Here is a 26,820-nt window from a genome sequence, read left to right as displayed (position 1 = left end):
TTCAAGTGCACCAAATAACAGAAATCGTTCATTTACTAAATGTTATTCCATCAGGAAAAGTCCTTATTGTTGTCATCACCACTTAGCATCCTTAATGCTTTGATCCTTTCCTGTTCCTCTGCAATAACTACAATATCTCTCACTTGCTCTTGGGTATCTATTGATGTGGTAACAAGGCATAAGGATTCAATCTATATTTCAGCCTCATTCATTTGTGATGTTGAAATTGCATATTGTGGGGGGGAAAAACAGTTATATCTTGAATCAGTTCTGGAGATAAGAGACACAAAAGGATGCCTGATGTGTATGGCCTGCCACCTTCTCAGCAGTAATCCTTCCTAGGAGAGGATTGTTGATCTGTGGGTGGAAACATCGCATGAAATAGGTATTGGATTGAGATCATCTTTAGGCATCTTTCTTTCTGTAGCTGCTATCTGAGATATCCAGGCTCCCGTTGTAGTGATCCTGACTTACAATTCATCTGTTAAAAAAGGGATATTCATTTTAGGATGAGGTGAATTTCTTCTTAAGTTATGTGCATAATGAATTTAGAGACACTGCCTTCTACTAATTGACCTCGAGATCTGTTTTTCCAGTCACTCAGGCCTTCTTTTGATCAATATAGATAAGAATTTTTTGAGGCTTGAGAGACACTCTAGCTCCTTGTGAAATAACTTAAATGATGAGGCTGCCCAGCCTTCCTCTGGAGTCTTTGGCAGTGCAAAATCTTGTTCACTAAAGGAATTGAGCAGAAGGTGCTGCGTAAGGATTACATGCCACAAACACACTGCATGCAGTAGCTCTTTTTCTCTTGAATAATTGCCATGATATAGTCTATTTCCAGTGATAGAAATAGATATTCACCTTGCTGGGCCAAAAAAAGATGGTCAAAAGATGGTTATTTAAATGATAAATACAGAACAATTTTAACAAAGCATAACACATGCCAAAGCTTACATGCTTACCAAAGCATAACATATGCAAAGCTTAAGCTTTAGCATATGTTATAGAGGACCACATGGGTTTTTATCTTAATTTGCATACACCTGCCCTGAAAATTTAAGAGATTTGGAGAAGCATCCCTAAAGCTCTAGAAAAGAAGCCATACGTGGCTCAAGTAAATCTAATCAGGTAGTTAGCATCATTTAATCCAGACACTTATTTACAGAGCCTTTGGGAAGAAAATGCCTTTCAGTTTCATCCACAAACAGATATTACAGGAGAGCTCCTGAAGGAATACACCACACCCAGAGAAACCCAGTCTGTTAAAGTTTTATGTCTTGATTGGAGAGGCATATGAGAAGGGGGATGGTCAGATAGTTCCATACATTTGAATAGAGAACCTCTGGGAAGAGCCTCTCTAGAACATGGTCCAAGATAGATCAAAACAAAGCATCAGCACATCCTATACCCTTATAGCAGATAGCATGGTGCATAGATAATTCTCGCACTGAGTGCCTACTTGAAACCTCATGTGAATACAAATTAACACATTCAAAATGTCTGTTATGGGTAAGAAAACATCTGAACAAGATCACTGAAGAAATCTAGCAACCAGATAACTGGGGGGGGGGGGGATTACCTATGGCCACAATCCTGTTAAAGCGGTGCTTCAGCTAAATGTAGTTTGTAGAGCTATAAAACCACGCTGTGTTCTAGAAAGGACAAATAGCCCTAAATGGCAGCTTGTAGGTCTTCCCACAGTAAAAAAACCTCATTCATGTGGCTCTACAGGTTGTGTAACCAGCACCTGCTCTGTTCTGCCCTAACAGACTCAAGTCTTTCAGGGCATTTTCTGCCTGTGTTCAGGTACAGTAGTGATGAGCCCACATGTTAGAGCTGCCCTTTTCTTGAGGAGGGCAAGGTATCAGAAAAGATATGAAATATGAGCAGCTTTTATGTTGACAGCTTTCGAAAGTCTGCCTGGAACACTTCTGGGCTGTACTGAATGGTCACACCTGAGTTCTGCCTGAATTGCCTTGGGTAGTGTAGCAGCCAGCTTGGCACCAGGTATGTGGTGTCTCACATATCCCCAAAGCAGGGAAAACTAAAAGAGAATAGATGGAGACAGAGAACATCCTGAAGAACAGCTGGAGTGGCAGAGGCTTGTGCAGTCATGACAAAGTTATGGAGAAAGGAATTACATAAACACAAACATTTTGTTTAGCTGCTTCTGCAAACTGCTGACCCCTACACTGGGTCAGCTCTGCTTGTATTGATCTGGCTCTATGCTGTTGCCCCACTCTGCTTGTGGTAAGAAAAATTATAGTTCAGCTCAAACAAAACAGGAAAGGGAACAGCAGGAAAGGAAAACAAAGCCTGTGATGATTCCATGTATCTGTGTTCAGTGTAGGGAAAAGAGGAAAAAGGGAATATCAAGAAAAGAACCAGGGAACCAGCTAGGGGAAAAGAATCTCCAAATCACCACTGGATATGCAAATTCTTCCAGAGGAGACCTGCAGCAGCTGCTGCTTTATTGCTTGTTTTGGTTTTGAAATGACTGAAAGAACCTGCTGAGGATGTGGCAGAAGATTTGCTGTAACAGCTTGAAGCTGAGGGAAGTCTGGCATTTTCCTGTGAGTGACAGGTTAAAGGTATGACAGAAGAGAGCTTTTATTTTTCTTGTATGTTTCCCATTACTGTCTTAGTCTATTGCCCCAGGCTAATATTTCACACAGAGACACTGATAAATCTGAGCTCCAACTACAATACAATGTACTACTCAGGTTTGCAGTCCTGATGCAATAGCTAAGCTGACTGTTACCTGTAAAACCTAATTAAAATCAATGAAGATTTGTAACTTGGGGGTCCATGTTTTACCAGAGAATGAAAATGAGACAAAATTTTCAATAACACTGTTCTGTTTTTCCATTTCTATTTGCAGATATCTTATACTACCATGTGAACAAGCCTCACCTCAGAGTATTTACAATAGACCTGACCAAAGTTTATGTATCAATCCTGAAGGAATACTGACATAGTTAACATTTTCTTCATCTCTGAACCTATCATGGGATTAATCTTTTGCTCTCTATTGAAAAGAGAAGTAGTTTTAGGCTAACATCAGTGTTAAATTCACTAATAATCTTTCTAATGATGTGGCTTTGAGACCCATAAACTTGACTTTCATCCAGGATTTTTTAGCTTAAAAAAGCAATTGTCTTTCCCCTGGAGAAGCCCTAAGCAATGCCTGTAAAGATGTAGGGGAAGAAAGGTCAGAATCTGAAAGGAGATCTAATAAACTGGCTCCTTTCAAGCACATTTCTAGCAGATGTTTCTCAAACTGTGAATGATCCAGGGTCCAAAATCATGGTTTGAGGTAGTGCTTCAGGCTGGTGTTTCTTTATTCCTCTTTTTTTTAAATAACAAACTTTGATAAAATACAGAGGTCTTAGGTGATATCACTGATAGCTATCATTGTGATGTTTGGTCACCACAATCAGATTCCTGTTTTACCAGGAAAATGACACAAAACAAAGCAGAACTCCGCCTGGGCCTTTTTACCCAGTTCTCCATGTGCAGGACCTCTGAGCATCATAGAAGACTTTTAAAGAAGAAATAATAGCAACTTTATCTTCTTTGCTTGCCTGAAAAGTCTCTGAAGATCTTGCAAAGTGAGAGGCAAATAAGAGAACCTCATTTTCCATGTAGCTTTACACAAGTCCCATGACTCAGTATTGGGTGTCATAAGCACACACATTCTTTGGGTAAATCTGAAAGTCTCCCTATGCCCATTTAGATATGGTACAAAATCCACTCACATACTTTGTAGGATCATCAGACTGCTGGTTTCATGAATGTGGCAACAAATTAAAGGCAAAGCAGTCCCATACTACCTGTGTGAGGCAACTTTTAAACTTCAGTTCTCTTAATTTTTCCTTCAGCAGTTCACCACCTACTAGCTGTATTTGTCAAGTGGTAATATAAAATTTAAAGACTACCCTCTAATGAAAATCATCAGTATTACAATTTCCTAAAATTAAACATAAATACAGTGATCAGGTACTTGTTGAATCTTTTTGTTGAGTCAGTTGTGATGGTGTATTTTTTATTTCTGCAATTCATATGAAAAATAGTTGAGATCTGTATTTTATACCATCAGGTTGTGCCAGTGGTTGCAGCAGAACTAAGGTCAAGATTCTAGGTGACTTTTAAGATGAGAATTATTTGATATGGAAGCAAAGAGTCAAATGAGTTTCCTATCTACAAGTCCTGTGTCCAGAATATTAAGTTGTTGGTATGTGCCCTGTATTTTAATAGCAAAAGCACCAGCAGATGATACACCTGATATTTACCATTGCTTTAAATTTTGAAAGGGAAACAAAAAATAAAAGATCTTTTACTTTGAGCACAATTTTTGATGTACTTTACTTCTAAAACTGTGGCAAGGGGATCACTTGGCTCTTAAGGGTGTGCAATCAAACTGACAGATAAAGATTGTTTTTGGCTTTACTTCATTATTCTGTCAGGGATTTAGCCATGTCAACCGATTAAATATTATGTGAGTTGGAAATACTTGCATTTGTTATGTTTTTTTACCAGTCCTTGAGAGAATAGTGATTTCTGGGCAATGCCAACTGTTTGAGTATTTTTGTGTTTTCCATCTGTGTATTTTATCTTTCTCTTGTGGTTTTTGGGTTTTGTTTGGTTTGGGTTGGGTATTTTTTGTCCTTTTATTTATCAGGATTCTATGCCTGGTTTTTGATATGCAGAAATATTCACAGGCTCCCCTAACCTTGCCTCATGGTGCCATGTTGTATGAATTATTCAGAAAGTTTTACTTTTGAAGTGGTCAGTAATTACATAACTTAATACTCAGATAAAAGAGGGAGAGAAGACATGAAGAGACATCACATAACAGATTTTCTATGCTTCAAGTAAGGCTTTAGTGGATAAATTCTAGAGATAGCGTGTAATTAAATGAGTATAATTAACATACTCATTGGTATTTTACAGTTTTAGAGTTCAAGATTTCCCCTTGCTCCCTCAAGAGTACTTAGCATCTCCTTTCCTTTATCCATCTGTCTACCTTTTGAACTGCTCTTTTTCTTGAGTTTAGTAAATCCTTAAAATACTGAATTAGGAGAATTAAGAATGCAAGAGATGACAGTCATACAAGTATAGATCAATACCAGATCTGTCTGTGATGTTATTGGCATAAGGAGGTACTGTTTGAGGAAAGTCTCTCTCCACAGTTTCCTTCAGCACTTAAAAAGGATTCTGCTGCCATGTTAGGGGCTCATTTCCATCTACTTAATTTGGAATTTGTTTTGGAGTTGTTGTCCATAAATTCTCACTTTTTTATTTGGACCTTCAAAACCAAAATTCCGAATGGCATCCTTTCTTGGGTGCATTGAGACGGTTCTAGGTTGTTCTAGGTTGCAATGGTTGCTCTAGGAAGCAATGATTTATTTTGACAAAAAAATATTTTTTTCATCTTGGTAAGACATTTTTCTGGTCTATACGCAGATCATAGAGAACTCCCACTATTACCATTTTCTCTAAACCTGCTTTCAAAAACACAACAGAGGTCATGAATTTTAAGTTTTTGTGTAACAGACTTGGGGACAATCACCTGCGTGTCTGCCCTGTCATACTGAGGTTGCATCTGGGGAGAAGGTTCCCTAAACAACCTGAAGCAAACCAGTGTCTTTCACCACCAAGTGAGGTTCAACATAACTGTTGAGATTCTTCCATAGATTCCTACAGTTCAGAGTAGAATGAAGAAACAATTTCTGTGAATCAGAATGCCAGCATTTCAAAATTGCTTTTCGGAAAAGCAGCAGTTCAGATTATATCACAAAAGGACAACCTCTAGTTCTTTCTGTAGTGGAATGATCATGTTGAAATGGGTTTTTTTGCTGTATGTAAAAAAAAAAAAAAAAAAAAAAAAAAGATTAATTCATGTTAAGCTTTTAGTTAGGTGTCCAAGTGAAAACCAACACAAGATAATCACACTGAAGTACCACCTATTTTGAGGCAAAAGGTTTCTCCTCTGAAAAGCGCAGCTACACCAGCACCTTCCTACAGAATATTTCCAGTTCAACTGATATGCCCTACCAGAAAACTTTTCATACTTGCTGCACTTTTTGTAAATATTTGTTGCCACTGTAACACTGAAAATACATCAGTGTGATTGTCTCAGTATCACATTCAGAGAGTCTGCGTTCAGACCCGTTGTAGCTGAATTTAGGAGCTGTCCTTTTATGCTGGGGGTATCTAGGAGAACAGTTGGAAACAATTGCAGATTTGGGGCGTGTCATGGTGTAGGCACAGTGGGTACTGGCCAGGACCACACTCGCTCTGCCCTTCACTCCTCCTGTGGTGGGGTGGGTCAGGGAAATCCACCTAAAGGCTCATTGATCAAGACAAGGATAGGGAGACTTTCATTCGCCAATTACAGGAACAGGTGAAAACCAGACAGGTTGAATGTGGGAAAAAAGAAAAAAAAATTAAAATTAATATACAAGAAGAAAGAAAAGACATGGCCAGACCTTAATACCTCCCCCCCACTGTTCCCTTCTTCCTGGGCCCAGATCCCTTCTCTGCTGCCTCCCCTCAGGGCACAGGGGTTGGGCGGGGGGGGGCTCAGGGTCAGTTCCCCACACGGTGTTTCTGCTGCTCCTTCCTCCTCAGGGGGAGGACTCCTCACATTCTCCCTCTGCTCCAACGCGGGGTCCCTCTCACAGGAGAGTCCTTCAGGAACCCCTGGGACATGAGTCCCTCCCAGGAGGTGCAGTCCCTCAGGAGCTGCTCCAGCCCGGGCTGCCCACAGAGTCACGGCTGCTGCGGGAACAGTCACCTCCTCTGGCACAGGGTCCTCCATGGCTGCAGAGCCACATCTGCCCCTGCACAATCCTGCACAAGCTGCAGCTTCTCATCTGCTCACCTGTGACCCTTCAGGGGCTACAAATCTGTATTTACCCCATTATGGCCTTTCAAGGATTGCTCCACTGTGCTTCTTCAGGGACTGCTCCACTGTGCTTCTCCATGAGCTGCAGCGGCACAGCTGCCATCTCTTCCATGGGGAAATCTCTGCTCAGGCACCTTCACACGCACCCTCCTTCTTCACTGACCTTGGTGCCTTTTCTCTGGTATTATTTTCTCACTTTATCATCTACTCTGCTCTGCAGGTCTTTTTTTCATATTATTGCAGTTTTGTTTTCCCTTTCTTCAATATGTTATTCACAGAGGCTCACCCTGCTTCCCATATCTGCTCAGCCTTGGCAGAGGTGGAGCAGGGACTGGAACCAGGGGAGATTCCAGCAGCTTCTCACAGGAGCCACCCTGACCCAACACGGTGGGGAAGTTTGTTGCATCTGTGTGGCCAGGGACTGGTCATTTACACTGAGTCAATAGCTCCATGTATTCCCTGCATACTTATCAGTGTCCTGCAGTGTCTGTTCTGATTTTGAGCTTGACAGTCTTCAAGGAGTTGAAAAATCTGAGAAACCTGATTTGCAACAGTGAGGAAAGAGAAAAATTAGCAAGTTCAGGACTCTGTATTTTAATAATCCTGGATGGTACACCAATAGTAAATGACTTTCACAGACCTCCTTATTTCCTACAGCTCTGTGTATAACTGCATGCTAAACATTATAGCTAAGCTGCTTTACAGAAGCACTTACTTGGTCTTTATCACTTTTGGAACAGTTTCTGGTTTTATTGGACCAAGAGCTCACTTTCAGCTGTTCACTTTTTGGCTGGATCTGTGCATATACTTTAATCAAACCCCAGCATTCTCATGTTCAATGAAACCCATTTTTTATGATCTACTGAAAAAAACATGTAGTCACAGATCATATTGTAATAAAAGTTCCAGGCCAGTTTTAAACAGGAGACTTCTTTTTCCTGGTTGGCTGTATTCTAAACTACTCCAACTGGAGAAAATAACTCTACATCTCTGTCCCTGGAAGAGTTCAAAGAAGTTCCTGGGATTCACTCACCTTTTTAGGGCAAAATGTCGTTGTGAATATAAAAATATTTTAGAAGATCAATGACTTTCAGAAGGTCAGACAAACATTCTGTTGGTTTGCAGAAAAAATAAAAATATTTCCATGCATTAAATTATTATGTGATAAGGAAAAAAGATCATTTCTGTTGAAGCTGGTTCAGACACACACAGAAACTCATTCTTGAGGTCACCAATATTTCTACTTCCTCATTTTGAGCTATAGCACAAGCAAACCTCTTAATTTTTCTAAACTTTTTTTTGCTATTTTCACCATTTTATACTCCCTTGAAAATTATAGGGGTGCTTTTCTGCCAAGGTGGGAGATCTATTCGTTGTGTTTCAGGGTGGCTTCATAGGACCCTGCTAATTGGAGGCTCTTACTTTCTGGAAATAAAATTTCCATGTCAAAAACTTACCCTACCCTGTCTATGTTTACCAGGACCTGGTAATCAGAGGAACAGCCAGTTCAAAAATTTCAGTACTCCCTGTTCCGCATCAACCACTCTCAACGTGTCTGAAAAAAGCTCTCCTCCAGATTTCTAGTTAAATGTCTTTGTTGTTATATATACCAGGAAATACAGTTGCATGAGAAAGGAGAGATGGTACACTACAGCAATTACAAGAAAATAAAATAATAATACAATGGCCATAAGACAGCAAGCATCCTAAACTTATCTGGATTACTTTATGTGTCAGTCATTCACAGGAAGAGACAAAAGTCTCTAAGACATACTGCCATGTCCTTAAGAGGACTGGGGTTTTTTTTTTTTAGTTACCCAGGAGTATTGGCTTTATCTGGAATTTAGATTGTGCCAGCCTTTTCTTCCTGCAGGTAGAGAGGTAGTTACCTGCAGGTAGTTTGTCTTTATCTGCAAACTACAGAAAACTAATGAAGTAGCTATATATGGGAAAATCTCATGGTGGGAGGCAGGTGGTGGAAAATGTTCATATTATTCATCTTGAATTCCCATTCTTGGCTTTATTCATCTCACCATGCTTTTACTGCTTAACTGGGATGTTAGGATGCAGTCCTTCACATCTGACTATTTTTCTGATGCAAATGTCAGTGTCTGAGAAGCCAACTCCCATTACATTCTGTGGAAATATCTTCAATGCAGCCTGGGTGAGACTGATCTGACAAAATCTACTCTGGAATGAAAGGAATCAATCTAGGCTCCACTGGCAATCTCAACGTGCTGTTCATCCTCCTGTGAGGGGAGTCTGGCTTGAGTTGCTCAGAGATGCACATCTATAGTTTTCAGGTGATTTTTTTTCCTCCCAGCTACATGTGACATTTGCCTGGTTCACTAAAGAGGATTGAAAGCCATATCCATAAAATAATTTATATACAGGAAATTCATATTCATATTTCCCTTCTGACAATGATGATTCAGCCCATGCCCCAAACCTCAGCTGAATCCAAAGGGTGAACATACCCTGTGTTACCTGCAAGATTTGGGGTCATGATGTACAAGCAAATTACTTTAGGATCACAGGTTGCTGTAAATCAGTGTCTTAGCAGTAGTTGTCACTGTACGTGTTACTTCTCAGTGGTACCCTACAGTAAACACAGGATAATCTGAGGAATTTCAGCCCTTAAAGAAAACAGAGCTGAGTGACTCCACACTTATTGAAGAGGACCATGTGATAAAGGCAATGGAGGACCAACACTGAGTGGCTCACATGAGGGATGAGATTTATCTGCTTAAATTTAACCATCTTTTACCTGTGTTTAGGTATAAGGTGACCACCCAGAGCTCATTCACTCAGTTCTTCTCATCCTAAAGTAGCTCTCCAGAATACATCCAGTGAATTGCTCTCTAAATTTACATATTCTCCCTTCTGGCTGGAGAAGGAGCAGAGACTGGGCCACTTGGAGGTGTACAGACTCACAGTCAGATAGGATCAGCCCCTCTCATGGAAACTTTTTGTTCATAGCAATTTACACAAATGTAATGCTGTCCCAAAGTGCACATGCCCATGACTTTTCATGAGCTGGGCTCTCCTGCCCAGAGGGAGGTGATGAGGCACAGCTGCAATATTTCTTTTTTTAATGGGATTTTTTAATATTCCAAATATTTGAAGAGAGTAATATTTTTACACTAATTAGCACTTTTATTTGTGGATTTATTTCACAAATTTAATTTTAATTTATGAAAGCTTTTTGTGCTTCCTTCAGCACTATCCCCAGAAACTTGAACTGTTTGCATTAAAAGTAATAATAAACAAACAGGAGTTCATTTGAAAATAACAATATCTCTGAGCAATTTCATTGTGTTTGGAAAGGGGATCACTGCTGAAAGCACTTACATTGAGGTTGATTAGATAGAACACGGTCTTTTTGCTGCGATTCATTTTATTCCAGAAAGGATGATATTAACCATTTAAAGTCTGACATACACACTCATGGTAACATAAAACCCCTATGGAGCTGGAGAAAGTGGCAGAGATCAGGGAAATGTTTTCATTCTATCCCCCATGCTCAAGATTCCTGGGGCCAAGCAGGTTATACCTGTGGTCAGGTACCCAGTGGATGCAATGGGATAATTTCTTTAAGGAACTATTTATTGCAGTATGCTCAGTAGTGCCATACTGAGCTGTGTAGCAGCTCAGAAAACCTGGGAGAGAGAGACACAGTATATCTAATGACATCTGTGAATGAGCAAGATCCTCTGCTGCTGCTTTAAACAGTTACTTAATTTAAACTTGTCTTAATTTAATTCTTCTGCTTGCAAGCTGTCAGCTCCTGTCTCTGTCATACCAAAAAGAGCAGCCTTCACTGCCCATTAATCCAATTTATGCTCAAGCACCATTGCCTTCTTCACAGGCTGCTCATCATCCAGAGAGGAACTCCTTGTAAAATCTGGAAAGCTTTAATATTTTCATTTTGTAAATAGCTCTTCAGCCAGGGTAGATGTAAAGCAGCCCAGCCAGTCTACACCAGTCTACTCTGCTGCCTCTCACACTCAACAGGATAATTTGATGATTTTTTCCTTTTCACTATACTGGTATTTCAAATCCAAGACATTCATTCTTTATCATTCTCTGTCTGCTACAATCAAGTTATTCACACTATAGGATATGTATGCCCTAATAAGCAGCTGAAACAGCTCATTCCTTGTGACTGACAAGGTAAAACAAATTCCTTGTCTGAAGGGACTATTTTGTCTGCCCTTTGACCTGTATCTTGAGGTCTTAATCCCTCACAAGGGCCTCTAGACCTTCATAGACATAACTATAAATAATAATGTCACAAATTATTTGGCATGTGCATGTCACTTTCAAAAAATGTGGGGATATAGTGCTCAGTTCCTGTAGTGCTCCAGTTTGCTGGAGTTTTTCACTTCCCTTTATAAGTTGATGTTTTAGTACATTTAGAAAAATGCAGGACATCAAAACAAACTATAGCTTTGTCCTGTTTTTTTCTCCACTTGTTCTTTTGTCCTAAACCATTGAAGTACGAGCAAACTTAAACACAGCAACTCTTGAATTACCCTTAAATAGTCTGAAATCAAGGGGAGAGGAGAACTGGATGTCAAATGTCAATTCACCAGCCAATGACATGGCTAGAGCCATGGTCAACCAAGGTTAGGTATAGACACAGTGAATTTCAGTAGAGTTACCTCCAATACACAAAAATACAGCCAGGAGAATAGTTGGATCTTAAGGTAACATTTCAGAAGACACAACAGAGCAGTGACTGGATTTTGACAGTGGCACTTTAACCACAGTTCAGCCATGCACTCTCACTAATGTGGGTGAGAATGCTCAGGTGTAATTTGTCTCATTTTTTCAAAGTAAGCAAACTGGAGACAATAATTCTATTAATGAAAGCTGTAACTGTGTTTACTACACTGGCAGAAATAGAGACCTGTTTCTGTATATTAGAATAGAAATTAATCAATGGATAAACAGGGAGTAGAAAGTGCTATGCTAAAAATAATAACAACAAAATGAGCCAATAATTATCATTTTTATCAAGACAGTTATTTTGTTAACTGCAGTGTATATGTAAGGCATGAGTAAGCCTGCAGTTCTCTAGATAGAAAGATAGCAATCAAATCATACAATATTATTCTGCTGTCATGTTCAATACATTAAATTATGCTGAGCAGGCATCAGCAGAAAGCCTGTAGGACTTGCAAATAAGCATCATGCCATCAAGAGAAAGCATTACAAGTTAGTCATTTATGCAAGAGAAAATAGCACTTTATTACTGGAGATGGGTAAGAGCTAGAGTGCTGAGAAGCCAGACTAGGACACAAGTACTCTTATACTTTAAGGACATTTCTTAGTAGAATTTTAATTCCAGACATGGGCCTGTTTGAGATAAAGGACTACAAACTTTATTCACATTTTATCTGCTCATTACTAAGTCAAATTGTTTGCTGCCTGAAGCAGTACCAATTTGAACAGCTCACTATTCTGTGCAACAATCTTCACTCAGTGGTTTCTGTTATTGTTCAGTTTAAAACATTAGGTCTAAGGGAAGGTAAAGAAGATTGATCATGTATTTTTATAGCATAGTATATGAAGATAGTGAGGAAACTAAAGCAATATTAGAGCTAATCATAATTTAATGATATCATGCAGTATAACCATCTGTTGTAAGAAAATGACCTGACAGAATAGCAACCCGAGCTTGACAAGCCAGCCTGCATGTAGACAATAAATCATTTGACAAATACAATCTGCTTTCATTCTTTTTTTTTTCTAACTAATCTATGTAACAGCTTTGCTGAGTTACTTGATCTTAGAAAGATACTACTGGCTCCTGTCATGTACATATGGCTGCTAATGCAGTGAGAGAAAGGTTACATTTTGCCTAAGGGGAAAGTAAATCCAGTTTTATTGATGTGCACAGGACATCTCTGGAGATGGGTGAGGAATTAAAGACACAGAACTATTAAAAAAAAAAAAATCACCAAACTTAAAGAAATACCTGAAATCTATTCCTTTTCCTTGTTGAATGCTAGGATGATTTTACAGTCATGAAGAGTAAAGCAGATACTGGTATTTTTATATTAATATACTAACAGAATGAAAAAAAAAATTCCTCAGAGACAAATCCTGGTATGTGCCTTCTCTGCACTTTCAACTAGATACAACCCATATTAGGACCATAGTAGAAGTTTAAGATATACATGACATGAAAAGCAAAGGTCAAAGTAATCAGAATGACCATAGCTGAGACTTGTAAGCTCCTAGACTTGTAAGTGCAGAAGGCTGCACCAAAGGGGGATTGCAATGGGGCTAAGGCTAGTGGCAGCTTCATCCATGGTCTCAGGGTGATCCAGCAGCTCATTTCACTTCTTCCTACAAGCTTAAACTATTTAAGCTTAAGTGTGACCTCTTACCACTGTTGTGCTTTAACCCCAACTGGTAACTCAGTCCCATACAGCCGCTCACTCACTACCTCCTGGAGGGACTGGAAGGGTAAAGATGAGAAAACTCATGGGGTGAGATAGAGACAGGTTAATAGTGTCTATTAAAGCCTCTCAAACAAGCAAGGTAAAGCAAGGAATTCATCCACTATTTCCCACTGGCAAGCAAGTATTCAGCCATCTCCAGGAGAGCAGGGCTATATCACACATAAGAGTTACTTGGGAAGACAAACGCCATCACTTCAAATGTCATGTCCACTCTCTCCCTCCTTCTTCCTCCAGCTTTATATACTGCACATGATGTCATAAGGTATGGAATATTGTGTTGGTCAGTTGGGGTCAGCTGTCCTAGCTATGCTCCCTCCCAACTTCCTGGGCACCTGCACACTAAAGAAGCACGGAATGTTGAAAACCCTTTGATTTCTTGCCACCAGCTAAAAACATCAGTATATTATCAACATTCTTCTCCTAGCAAATTCCATACTAATCCCAAAACACAATTCTAGCTGCTGAGAAGAAAATAAGCTCTATCCCAGCTGAAACTGAGACAACAAGCTTTCCCTCTCCCAGAGAGAAGCTTTACTGACCATGCCAGTACTGGGGCTGCTGAGTGATGGCTCGGCTAATGTGAGCCAGGCATGTGTTCACACACTGGTGCACAGGGCTATGTTTCTCCACCCACTGGGCTTGGATGGATCTCACTCGAGCACATTTCTCTTTGCTCTTGGGCTCATTGTCAATGGATCATTTATTTTTAACATCCACTGTCTACTGTGTTTGGCTTAGAGTCCACACTGGAGCTACAGGCTGCTTCACCAGCAACTCTGAGCTCTCTTCACTCTGTTTAGGACACTTTGGGTGGTGTTATGTTCATGTAAGAGGCCTGAGGGCCACCACTGACCACAGCCCACCATGACATGCTCACTCACCATCCCCCAGGCACATTACCTCTTCAGGTTGCTGCTTTTCCTGTATATTGGTCCTGCCCTTTTCTCTGCCTAAGATGGAAATGGTCCAGTAAAACTATACTATTAAAAATAAAAAAGGCTTTGTAGGAGTGCTTCTGAGTTGTGATGGTTCATGCAAGACTGCAAAGGATTAGTTGAATTGTGTTATTTTTATTTTGTATTGTCAGAGCTAAACTACACCTTTCTCACCTTCAGTTACTGGAAGGGGGAAGCATAGAGAAAGGTTTTTCTTCTGCGGGGATCTTTCACAGGGAATGAACAAGATTTGGTATGAAAGTCTGCTGGAGTATCCTGGGCTGGAGGATCTAAGGTGAAAGCAGAAACCTCAGTTCTGTATCATGGGAGAGTTCAGGAAGAGAGTTTCTTTAGACCAGATACTAGGAAGAATTTCTTTAGTGAAAGAGTAGTCAGGCACTGGATCAGGCTGCCCAGGGAGGTGGTGGAATAGATAGCATCCCTGGGGGTACTCAGAAACTGTGTAGATGTGGCACTTCAGGATGTGCTCTAGTGGGTACAGTGGGTTTTTTCCTAGGTTGATGGCTGGACTCAGTGATCTTAGGGACCTTTTCCAGTTGTAACGGTTCTGTGGTTCTCTGTGATTTTGTGAAACTCACAGCATCATGGCTTCAACATCCAGAAGTCATCAGTTCACAAGACATCTCCTCAAACTTTTTCCCAGCATTCTCCAACATAACAGACCCATCAGATAGGTTGTCTCATAGGTGATAGCATTTTGCCCTCCAATAGTAAAGCATTCTGTCTCCCTGTCAGGCTGTTTCATATCTAAGACAAGATATTTCTTCATAAAATCACTTCTCCCTTCAGACAACTTTTACAAGTACAATACATATTACCCAAACTCATTAAACTATTACATTAGTTCATTTCTTCATTCTCTTTCTCAAGGGACCACTGGAAATTGAAGTCATGTCCTACAAGCATGGGAAACTTGAGAGGTTTTCTTCATTCAGTAGGTAAGAATATGCCTCATTTATTCTTTTTTACCTGAGTTTTGTAGATAATCAGCCCAAGGTTTTCCATGTAAGAGTTTGCCAGAGTAAATGACTTGTAGAAGATCTCATAGCAGATGAGTTCAGTTGGTACAGGAGCTTCAGCAGGCCACATCTATATAATAATCTGCTTAACATAACATAATATAATATGATATAATATAATATAACATTAATATAATATCCAACATAAAAAAAAACATAAATATTTTTAAATAATTAATGACTCATGATATTGCTGTTCCATGTCCCCAGCCTACTACTCATCCTTTGGAAAGCAGATCCTTGAACTGAGTAAAATTAAAGCATGAAAAAATTCTGGTCTTTTTTTTTTTTTTTTTTCCCTTTAATGATGGCAACAAAAAAGCAACATCAAGAACAAACAGAACTGCCAATACTGAAGCTCAGGTTTTCATCTGTGCCTCAACATACCTTTTGGCTCAAGTGATCCAGCACATATTTAGCATGTATTTAGCACTGAGGGATTATAGAAGACACCAAAAAATTTCCAGTGAATTTTTGCACATGAAGAATAAAGGTTGGGTTCAATTGGTTTCTCTCCTAAACTGGGAATGAGGAAACCTCAGAGGCCAAGGATGGAATATGGATTGCAGTGAATGCCCAATTCCTACTGTCAAAAACAGTGTGTTTTATAAGGTCCCTCTGTAAAATAATTTATTTTGTGGAATTCCTCAAATAATGAAAATAAAGAGACCTGACCTTTACAGAGACAAAGATTTAAGAACCTTGCTACAGAACCAGGGCTTCCTCATGAAAGTACAGCACCATTAGAACCTGAGGCAAGTCAGGTCAAACAATTTACCACACAAAGTCTATTAAGAAAGCTAATCAAGCATCACCAAATGAGGCAATGAACCAGGAGCAAGATGCACTGCAAGGTTCACCATTGCTATAGAATTAAGCTCATTGTTGTCTGTAGAAAATAACATCTTCAGCTGAAATAGTTGAATTTTTTCCACCAAAAAAATTAAAGAGAACACCCACCGTGCAAGGAGAAAAGAAGAATAATGCCACAATGAAAAAGAACAGAAGAAGATAAAAGCAGCTGAAACATAGGCCCAGACTTTGATCTATTACAGGAGAAAATGTTTATGCTACAAGTGATCCCATTGACTTGGAAAACAGTATTCACAGGCTAAGTTCCCTTTCCATATGATGAACCTGCAAGAGCTTTTAAGTTGATTATACTGTCAAATGCTAACTAATCACAAGAAACTCTTAGCACTCTATGTTAAAAGAACCCATTCTTGTGATGAAGTAAAACAATACACGCAGAGATCATCTCACTTGGTATCTTTATGGGTAAATAAATATAAAGGGATTGATTTTTCACACACGTGCGTTTCTTTCAACGGCATTTTTTTTGAAGAATTCATACTAACTTTGCAATTATATGCAGGAGATTAAGCTATTATTAACAGGACCTACCTTGTGTGCGATAAAATATTTTATACAGACTTCTAAGCCATGACACTGTATCAGCAAATATGCATGAAAATCTAGTTTGCAATCAGTCTGGGGGCAGAAAATGGCAAGAATGCAAACAGGTCTCTGAACAGGCCAGAGACATGGTCAGTCTGAAGCATTCAAGAGCGTTGTAGATTTAGTCAGTGAATAGTGTGAACAATGTCCTTCACTACAGAGAGGTTACTGAGCTGTCATTAATTATAACTGAAGTATTTTGCCCTAGATGTAGAGTAAAACAGGGCCACATGCATAATGTGGATGGAAAGGAGAACCTGCACAGTCAGGCAGCCAATTACCCATGTGTGATATAATGCATACACTGCTGAGAGTGATGCTAATGCATCCTTTGACTTGTTCTCCCCCACTAGCTCATTCATTCCTTTTCTTCCTTAGGAAAGTCCCTGCTTGGATAAAAATTTATTATTCCCTCTAGCTGCCTAGAATATTTTTAAGCCTCTATGTGTAACCTAAATTCATGATACCCAATATTATTCCTATAGTCTGAGAAAGGCTGAGCAATCACAATTACAGCATGAAGTACACAGTATTTTATTACAAATTCCATTTAACCTTTACATGTAAGCAGACGAGGGTCAGTTCAAAATGTGCTTTAAAATTTAAATTAAACATTAGTTAGAAATTTTTTATATTGTTCAAGTGATACCTTAAATAAAAAAGGAATCACATTTTTATTTCTTATAATTGATCTTAGATAATAAAATTTTTAAATTAAATTTTACTTCCAGGAAGGGAAAGTGGAGGTCTTCACTTCACCACAGTACAGCTAACAAGCAGGCTGAGTTTGCTCCAGCTCCCATGTACCAAGCACATTGTGCCATGGTGCAATTCCAGAGTGGATGGAGGGTTTCCATAGGGCTGGTGAGCTCTGAGCCTTATGGGGCTGCAAGTGAGTCCAGGCTGAGCCACTCAGAAAGGAGGCCAAACATGACATTACCTAATCACTGCACATGGCTGCCCCTGTGCTGCAGGGTATGTAACACCCTTGTGCACTTTTCACTAAGAGGCTCAAGAGCAGCAGCACCTTCATGCAGCAGCCTGGCAGCCAGAGCAGGGTACAAATGGATGTCTTCGAAACCACTGTTTCATTAATGATCGTATTGCAAAGAAATATTCCATATAAAATGTTCTTGAGCCCCCACTTGGCAACAATCCAAAGCAACCCAAACTCAAAAAAATTGGATCTGAGTGAGATTGACAAGGTGTCTCCAAGCACAGCATTTGGTTGAGTATGTATGGAAAAGGCAGAGGGGAAACACAAAGCTGGAGAATTTGCCATCCCTGGGAATGTGGAGGTGTGTTATCTTCAGTAGAGGTTTCTCTCCAAGCTCATCTAGAGAGTGTCTTGGTTCTTCCAGCTGTGAATGAACACTGTCACACAGCCTAGACAGTCAGTAGAGGTTCAAAAATGTCTTTAACATTGATCTGCACCTTGCTCCACAGCGCTATGGTGTGAACAGCAACGTGGTGTCTCCGGGCTGCCCCTCAGCCCTGGCACTCAGGTCAAAACACAACTGGTTCCAAGAGAAATGACATTATACTTCCCTTTTTCACAAGCTTGGTGGCCCAGTTACACTGACTGACAAGGTAGGCTCCATTTCCTCCATAAATATGTGGGCAATACTGGCTGTACTGGTGGAGCATGAGACTGTCCTCTAGTCACATACTGAAAGTATTGCCAAAAGCCACAAGGCATAAACTGAGTATCTTAGAAAGACAAGAAGCAGAAGATACTGAAGAGGCTCCCAGAATTTGACAGGTAGTTTCCCTGCTCCATTTAGCGTGAGGTTGGATTCATCAAGGCCTCCTGCAATGCTTCAAGATAGTTAATTTCTTCCTTCAGCTGCAGAATAAATGTCCCATCAGGTGCAGTGGTAGCTCCATCCCACTGCCCCGCTGTAGCCAGTGTTGGGCTGTTCCATGGCAGTGTTCCCATGAACTTCCTACAACACAGACATGACCTGAGGCCCTGAAGTTTTTAGTGACATATCTAATCATATCCTTGGCTGCATCAGGGAGGGGATTCTCCCCCTCTACTCTGCTCTCGTGAGACCCCACCTGGAGTACTGAGCTGCAACACATGCCATGATTCAAGTCCTACAACTACTGTGAAGGTGGTCTCACCACAACCTCCCAAGTACTTCAGAAATTTTGAACAAAGAAACTTTATGTCAGTAGACAAGGGAATAGCAACAAACATCACTTACCTGAGCAAAGCCTTCAACACAGTCCCACACGACATCCTGGTGTCCAAGCTGGTAAAATATGGGTTTGATGGATGGAGCACTCAGTGGATTAAGAACTAGCTTGATGGCCACACCCGAAGAGTGGTTGTCAACAGGTCCAAGTCCAAGTGGAGGCCAATAACAAATGGAGTCCCTCAAGGATCAGTATTGGGACTGGTATTGTTTAACATCTTCGTTGGTGACATGGACGGTGGCATTGAGTACCCCCTCAGCAAGTTTGCTGATGACACCAAGCTGTGTGGTGTGGCTGACACGCTGGAGGGATGGGACATTGACATCCAAAGGGACACTAAAAGGCTGGAGAGGTGGGTCCTTGCAAACCTCATGAAGTTCAGCAAGACCAAGTGCGAGGTCCTGCATCTGGGCTGAGGCAATCCCAAGCACCAATATAAGCTGTGCAGTGCCTAGCTTGAGAGCAGCCCTGAGGAAAAGGACTTGGGGTTGCTGATGAGTGAGTTCAACATGAGGGATCAGTGTACACTGACAACCCAGAAAGCCAACTGGATCCTTGGCTGCATCAAGAGAAGTGTGGCCAGCAAGTTGAGGAAGGTGATTTTCTCCCTCTATTCTGCTCTTGTGAAACCCCACCTGGAGTACTGTGTCCAGTTATGGAACCCCTTTCACAGGAGGGACATGGACATGGAGTGTGTCCAGAGAAGGGCCACGAGGATGATCAGAGGGCTTTAGGATATCCTGGTGGATGGATCATTCCCATCACTGTTCCATGAGAGACCTGAACAGAGCAATAGTTAGCTGGGTAATAGCAATAGCCCAAAGAAATGCTTCTGGAGCACTTTTTGGAGCTGTAATCCAGGGATAGATACAGAAGAACATAATAATTTATGTTTTAGAAATCTTAAGGCAGCAATATTCAAGGAAACTTCAGGCTACTGGTTTGAACTTCAGCTGTGGAAGGGCATGTCTGTGAAAATCTCCTGAGCTGTTTTGAAATGACCCAGGTCGAAGACCTGTTTGTCCTTACAGCACAGATAAGAGTATTGCAAGGAAATGCTCTGGTCCCTTTATGGGCTGAATTTTCCCTGCTACATGATATTTTGGTTTACAAAGCAATCATCAAAGGTACAGGATCTTCCACATGGCATTTTTAACTTTGCAGCCTCAAAAGCCCTAGAGTGCTACAGTGTGGGGTATAGGTAGCTGTGATGTCTTGGTGATTTGAGCTTTGGCATTCATGACCATTTCCATGCTTCCTAACTGCTCTCAAAGAGCCTCTCTCTTGGGTTTTCTTCTGCCATTTGACTCCAGACTCAGACAGACAAGGAGTTTGCTGGGATCAGAGAGGGCAGCCTGGGGAAACACCATAAAGCCTCAAAGCTCAGTGTGCGCTCCTCTGGGATAAAGGGAGCTTTATAGCACAAGGGAAGCAAACCACAAGGCATGACTTACAGACTGTCTCATAGTACATCTCTGTTCATACCAACCCATTAATTGAGGCAATCCTTTCAAGCTCATAAAGCTAACCATGCTGAGAGAACAGTCGAATTTGTGGTCATCCAAAGGAAAACTGTCCCTCTGTGGGTTGCACCATTGGCTGTGGTACATCCTGATTAATAAAATTCTCTCTCAGTCACTTAAAATAGGTCTCACCTGTCTCAGCTCAGAGGTATAAATGCACTGAATATGAGGCTGATAAGCCTCTCATCTAAAAGAGGCAGAGACACAGAAGACTGTAGATTGAACGAACCAGTTTGTCCACTGCTGAGACCCAGTTTTGCATGCTGTAATACTCACTGGTCATGGAAATGAAAAGGGTTGAAAGGTGAGGAACCGTCATATGTAATCACTTAGTCTCATGGATCAAGAAATTGTGTCTTTTCATTTATATTCATCAATCTAAACCCAGTGTTTTATTAATTATGCAGCATTACAACAAAATGTTACCTTATAAAAATTACAAATCCTCGAGGCAGCCTGTCCGTTCTCATAATCATCTAGTGGAAGAAAAAAAGGCTTTTTATTCCTTGAAAATCCAACTTCAGAATATGAGTTATAGTGATGTGATTATTCCCTAGGGTGTGGCATGCAAGAACATACCTCACCTTTTCTCTCATTCACTGTACTGCTAGACACTCTTGACCATGGTTGGATTTTTTTTTTTTTTGGTATCCATGTTAAATTAAACTAATTACTTTGATTAGAACAATCACTTAGTTCTTTTTAAACTATCACAGTGCTAGCTACTGACAGTAGCATAAGATAAAGCATAAGACAATTAAATAATTAATTAATTTAACAAACGGCCAGCACTTAGACTACAATAATTTATAACATTTAGTTCTCTTAACCAATGCACTTTTATGACTAAGCATAACAAGTCTTCCCTCTGCCCCTGTGCCCCACCAGGTCAACCATCTAATTGTCATCCAGACTGACCTAACAATAGGGAAGGTGCCTTACAGTAGGCTGCAATCTCTTCTGTTTCACTGGGATTAAAGGCAGCCATCAGAGAAAGAAGGCTTATTTCCATTTTCTTTGTGAATCTGTCACCTGATTTCCTTCAGCTTGAAGGTAAACCACTTTCTAATGTCTGCTGACCATAGGTCAGCCTCCATCAGGTATCCTGGAACCACCTACAGGTAGGTATCTCAGTAGTGATGTCTTATCTGAGTCTGACTTCCACTCTAAGAGCTTTCCTGCTTTAAAGAAAACACAGCAGAAATATAAGTAGTTCTCAGATGTTACTGTACAGTCTAAAATAAGTGTGCTGAGATTTTTCTAATGATCAGGAAAACTGACTACTCACACCAGAAGAAAGATGGCATCTAAAGGTCTACAAGAGAGACAAGGTCTGCAAGGTCACACCTCAATCCTCTGCTCAGCCATCTCCTTAGTTTCTGCTTTTCATTCTGGATTGTCTAAGTGGCTTCTCCCTCCACAGGCTGTGAGCTCCTCCCCAGGGAACAAAGGCTGGGGGATCTCACATCCATCCTCAAACCATTCAACCCCCATGGCAGGGGGGCTGGAACTACTTCCATCCAACCCTGGAAATTCTGTGATTCTATGAATATATAAAGGCAGAAATTTTGTAAACAGGAGGCAGAAGGAGTCCTACTTGACTAGGTAGATCTGTTCTCTCTTGTTCACACTTAAAGATCAATATGTCTACCTCTGATTATACTGTATGAGCTGAAAGAAGAACTAAAGGTGAAGAGCAACCATCTGTGTCCTAGGACCACAAGAGCTTGGGTTTTATTTTGTTTTTTTTTCCTCAGTGCCCTTTTGTGTATTTCATGAGTGCATTTCAAGGCATATCTTTGACAGTGATTTGAAACTGAGAAGTGGCTAATTTCCTTCTAGTGTTTGCAGGAGAGTGCACACTTTGAGAAAAGGCACAGGAGAATAAGGGCAGACTGTTAATCTCTCCCACTTGTGATGGTTCAGTCCAGTAGTAATTGGGCCTGTGGTCTTCTTGTTCTTCATTGGATGCTTTCACTGCCTCCACAGGGGTTTCTCTCTTGTCTGGTTGCAGCTGCTGTCAAAGTTTGTAGCCCTGAACCTCCTCATCTTATTTGTACTGGCTCTGGAGGACCTGTTTTGACTAAGTAGGTACAAGTTCAACTCCAACTTATTAATTTTATTTAAAACTTACTTATTTAGGATAAACACAGCTTAAGCTAATATCTTGTAACACTAGAGGAATACCTGCCAATAGGCAAAGCTGCCTGGCATGCAGTCCCATTGCCAGCCAGGGAGAATTCAAATTGGACTGATCCAGAAATCTGTCATCAGTTGTTGATCAGTTGGTCTTGTTGCTTCGAGGACACCCTTGAGATAAATTCTCCCTCAGTCACTTAAAATAGGTCTCACCTGTCTCAGTTCAGAGGTATAAATGCAGTAAATAATTTACCCTGATTTTACTGAAATGCTATAGAAATTTCACCTACCTATAGCTATAGCTTGCACACAGATAGCCTTGTTTTTAATGCAGTGCAATGGGTGCTCCAATACAGTTTCTAATGAATAAAAATATGCATGCTGACATGATCTATAAATAAGAGGTGCCATCCAGCAGCAGAACCCTAAAATACCTAATAAATCTGTAAGCAGCTGCTGAATGCAAGCATAAAAATAAATGCTTTTTAAGCCATACTATTTAGTGAAGAATCCAAGCCACAAAATTTATATTCCACTTCCAAGGTGGGCTTTTTCACATATAGGATTTTGGCCTGGCACAATGTTAAAGAAAAAAAAATTATTAGCCCTGTCTCCTATTGCATCACTGCTATTAAAATATAGATTGCATCATAGATTCTAAACTGTTTATTTGTCTTTGCAGCACAACAGACTGAAATTTGCCACTTGCTCCACTTCCGTATTCAATGCATTTTTGCTTCCCTGCAGAATTCTGCCAAATTCCTGTATCCTGAATGCTGGAACACAGCTGATGCTTATTAATGTCCTGCTTTGGAAAAAAAAAAGGGAAGGTGCCTTATTCCCAAGAGGTATCTCAAGCAGGAACACTAAGGACCCCGTATTTCTTCTCCCCTGATACATGCTGAGATGTTTTATTAATATTCTCTTCAAATCCTAGCATCCTGGTTTGCAATAAAACACAGCTCTTTAAATTCAAGACATTTTGCAATAGCAGGGCTGGTGTTAGATATGTATTTTTAGCAGCAATGATATTTTTAATTCTCCTTAAGGGAAAGAAACCAACACTTATTTCTTTAACAAAACTATATTTTTTTCATGACTAGATTAAAGATGAAATTACTTACACACTACTACTACTACTATATCATTAATTCATCATCACTGTTTAATCATTAGAGTTTGTTGGATATGCAAAAAATATTGTGTTTTGTTTCAGATATTAAAAACAAGCAGGTGATTGCTTTAATTGGCTTCATATGCACAGAGCTAAGTAAATATTCACAGCAAAGTAAAACAGTTTGAGTAATGCTTAGTAGAAGAGACAACCAAAATCCTATTTAAATTTCATATGATGGTTCAAGTAAAACATTTGTGTTTGACGAGGTACCATAACCATAATTTTCTAGAAATAAATTTCATTCTATTTCAGAAAACTGACTCCCTTCCAACAGGATGGAGTTTTAATTAAACAGAATGTTTTCACATCTGGCCTTTGTCAAAAATAATGCAGCAAAAATTGAGATTTCAAATTCAAACAGCTTAATTTTTTTTTAATTTAATCCTGAAAGTTTCAAGGTAGTTCCATCCACAATAAAAGTAGCAAATGACCATTAATTTGCACCAGATTTGATGCCACATCAGCACCAGAAGATAAAAGCAGCACTAAAAGGTTGGAAACCTTTGAATCATAGAAGGTTGGAGGAGACCATAAAGATCATCTAATTCCAACCCCCCCTGAATGAGCAGGGACACCTCCCATAGACCAGGCTCAAAGCCCCATCCAACCTGGCCTTGAACACTTCCAGGTAGGGGGCAACCACAGCTTCTCTGAGCAACCTGTGCCAGTGTCTCACCACTTGTCTTTTGGGAACTCCCCTAGCTTGACCTTTCCCTCAAACCATGCACAGATACTGTCTTGGAACCAGCAGCTGATACAAGTAAAAATTATGAAATTATGCTGGGGAGGGTGGAGTGGGTTGCAAGCAAATGGTACTCCAGTGTCTTTTTTTTTTTTTTTTTTTTTTTTTTTGTACTAAAATAAGTGCTGCCAGGGTTGGAGCTGGTAATGCAGGTACAGAGATCAAAACAAGATCTTTTCCATGACTTGACCAGAAAAGCATTGCTGTGCCTTCAATTAAAAGGGAAGTCAAATAGTATATAAAACCCAGGCAAGGAAATCAGAAAGGATTCTGATTTCAGATTCCTTTGTTCAGAAAGGAAACTAAATCACATCTCTAACTTCATGCATTTGCTCAAAGCCCCTTAGAAATCCCTGACACTGAACCATGTGCTGTAGTTCCTTGCCCTGAGTCAACACTTCATTGGATGCTGATGATTCCTGCTGGAGAAGTGTTCATAGATCCCAAAATACAGACAGAGGAATTGCAAACAGGATCTGAGTCAAAATTCTTGCGTGCATCACTCACAGCCTTTGGAGATCTGTCAATTGCTTTCCTACATTTCTGGATCCCAATGTGGGACGTGGTAGATACTTAAGGCAGTGGCAAAACAATGGACTTTTTATTTTATTCCAAGGGACAGTTTTCTCACAAACATCTTTAAGACATTATCTGCTAGGCATCCAAAAGCTTCCTCCCATTCTTTTATTGCATGTTTTGTGTTGTTGGGAGTATCGCACATCATAATACCGGTTTTACAAATACTTTAAAATTCTTCCTGCATCATGCAAAAAGCAGCATGAAAAAGAATATCTCTGGACTGATACATCAACACAGTGGTCTACCAGCTCACACTTTGTTGTTCAAACAAGGTCAAGTCCTCATTATCTTACATTGTATAAACACATTAAAAAGCAATCCACAACCTAAAGGGCTTTTAGTTTAAATAGAACAACCAACCAGACAAAGGATGCATTTCTATCTTGTATCTATATTATTGACAAGGAACTGAGGCACAGAGAAGTGATAAGGCCAAGCAAATTCACACAGGAATTTTATCATATAACCAGGAACCAGGTTCCCAGAATATCAGCTCCATGTCTTAATCACAAATTAGGCCTTTGTATGACTGGTGTGTTGAAAATGCTTCAAGCCAAGAGAGATGCCAAAACCAACCACAGTGCGCCAACTGTGTAAACTAATTACATTTTAATAATTACTTCAGTTTCAGTCATTTGAACCACTATTAGCAATTCAAGCAGGGAACATGTGGGCTGTGCTTTTGAATTAGGTTATTTAATCTCATTCTCTTCATATTGGACAAAATTGACTTCCATTTTGCTGCATTAGTTCCCTGTGTGTGATTAATACCCAGGTGCTAGTCTGTGAAGCACCACAGCCATTAAAATACAGCTGTATTTCTAAGGCACAGAGTGGTAACTGACAGAGATACCTGGTAAAATCATATTGAGCTAATAAATACCACAAAAGCACTTCAGCTTTGTTAACTGCATGCAGAGAGAAATTGCTCAGAAAGGAATTGTGCTCTTTCACTGACACAAGGCAGCACTTGATGCTTCTCCCTTTTTGGGGAGTTTCACCACCCCATGAGAGGGCCAGGGTCCCCCTGGATTATCTATATTATTTTACTTCTTTGCAAGTTTTTTTCTGAGATAATTTTTTTGCCACTGCCTTATTACTTTTATCAGATGCAACTTCTTAGGTTAAAAGCTGGCTCATTAAGTCAATTCTATCTCTCTGTACTTGGGATGTGTTGGTGTGCTCACATAAACCAAAGCAAATGGTCCGATCATTCAGTTTAATTGCAAGAGTTTGGGTACATCCTTGTGCAACAGCAAACACCAAGATAGAAACACAGTTAAAAAGAAATTACCACAGCCCATGCAGGAGGAATGAATTCAGAGCAACACAAAGGCTTGCTAGTCTTTATATAGAAGATCCAAAACATGCCAGGAGCTGGGTAAATACTAGAATAGACACAGCTTGTTGGTCAGTGGATCCTTTAATTTGCACTTGGCAGACAGTCATAGAGAGGGAATAAAAGGGGTTGTGCTGCATCTGTACCCAACCCAGGCAGCCAAGTCTGCTGGAAGGATGCTCCCCCTGTGCAGCCTAAATCATCTTTCAGATGTTTTTATTCTGAAGCAGAAAGATTATTTTATTTCCTTCAGTAAATTAATTTTAAAAGAACAGAAAAACAATCAATGTAAAACCAAAA

The sequence above is a fragment of the Heliangelus exortis genome, chromosome 2 (assembly GCF_036169615.1).
Source record: "Heliangelus exortis chromosome 2, bHelExo1.hap1, whole genome shotgun sequence".
NCBI classification, from domain to species: Eukaryota; Metazoa; Chordata; class Aves; order Apodiformes; family Trochilidae; genus Heliangelus; species Heliangelus exortis.
Note: the sequence above shows the minus strand (reverse complement) of the source record.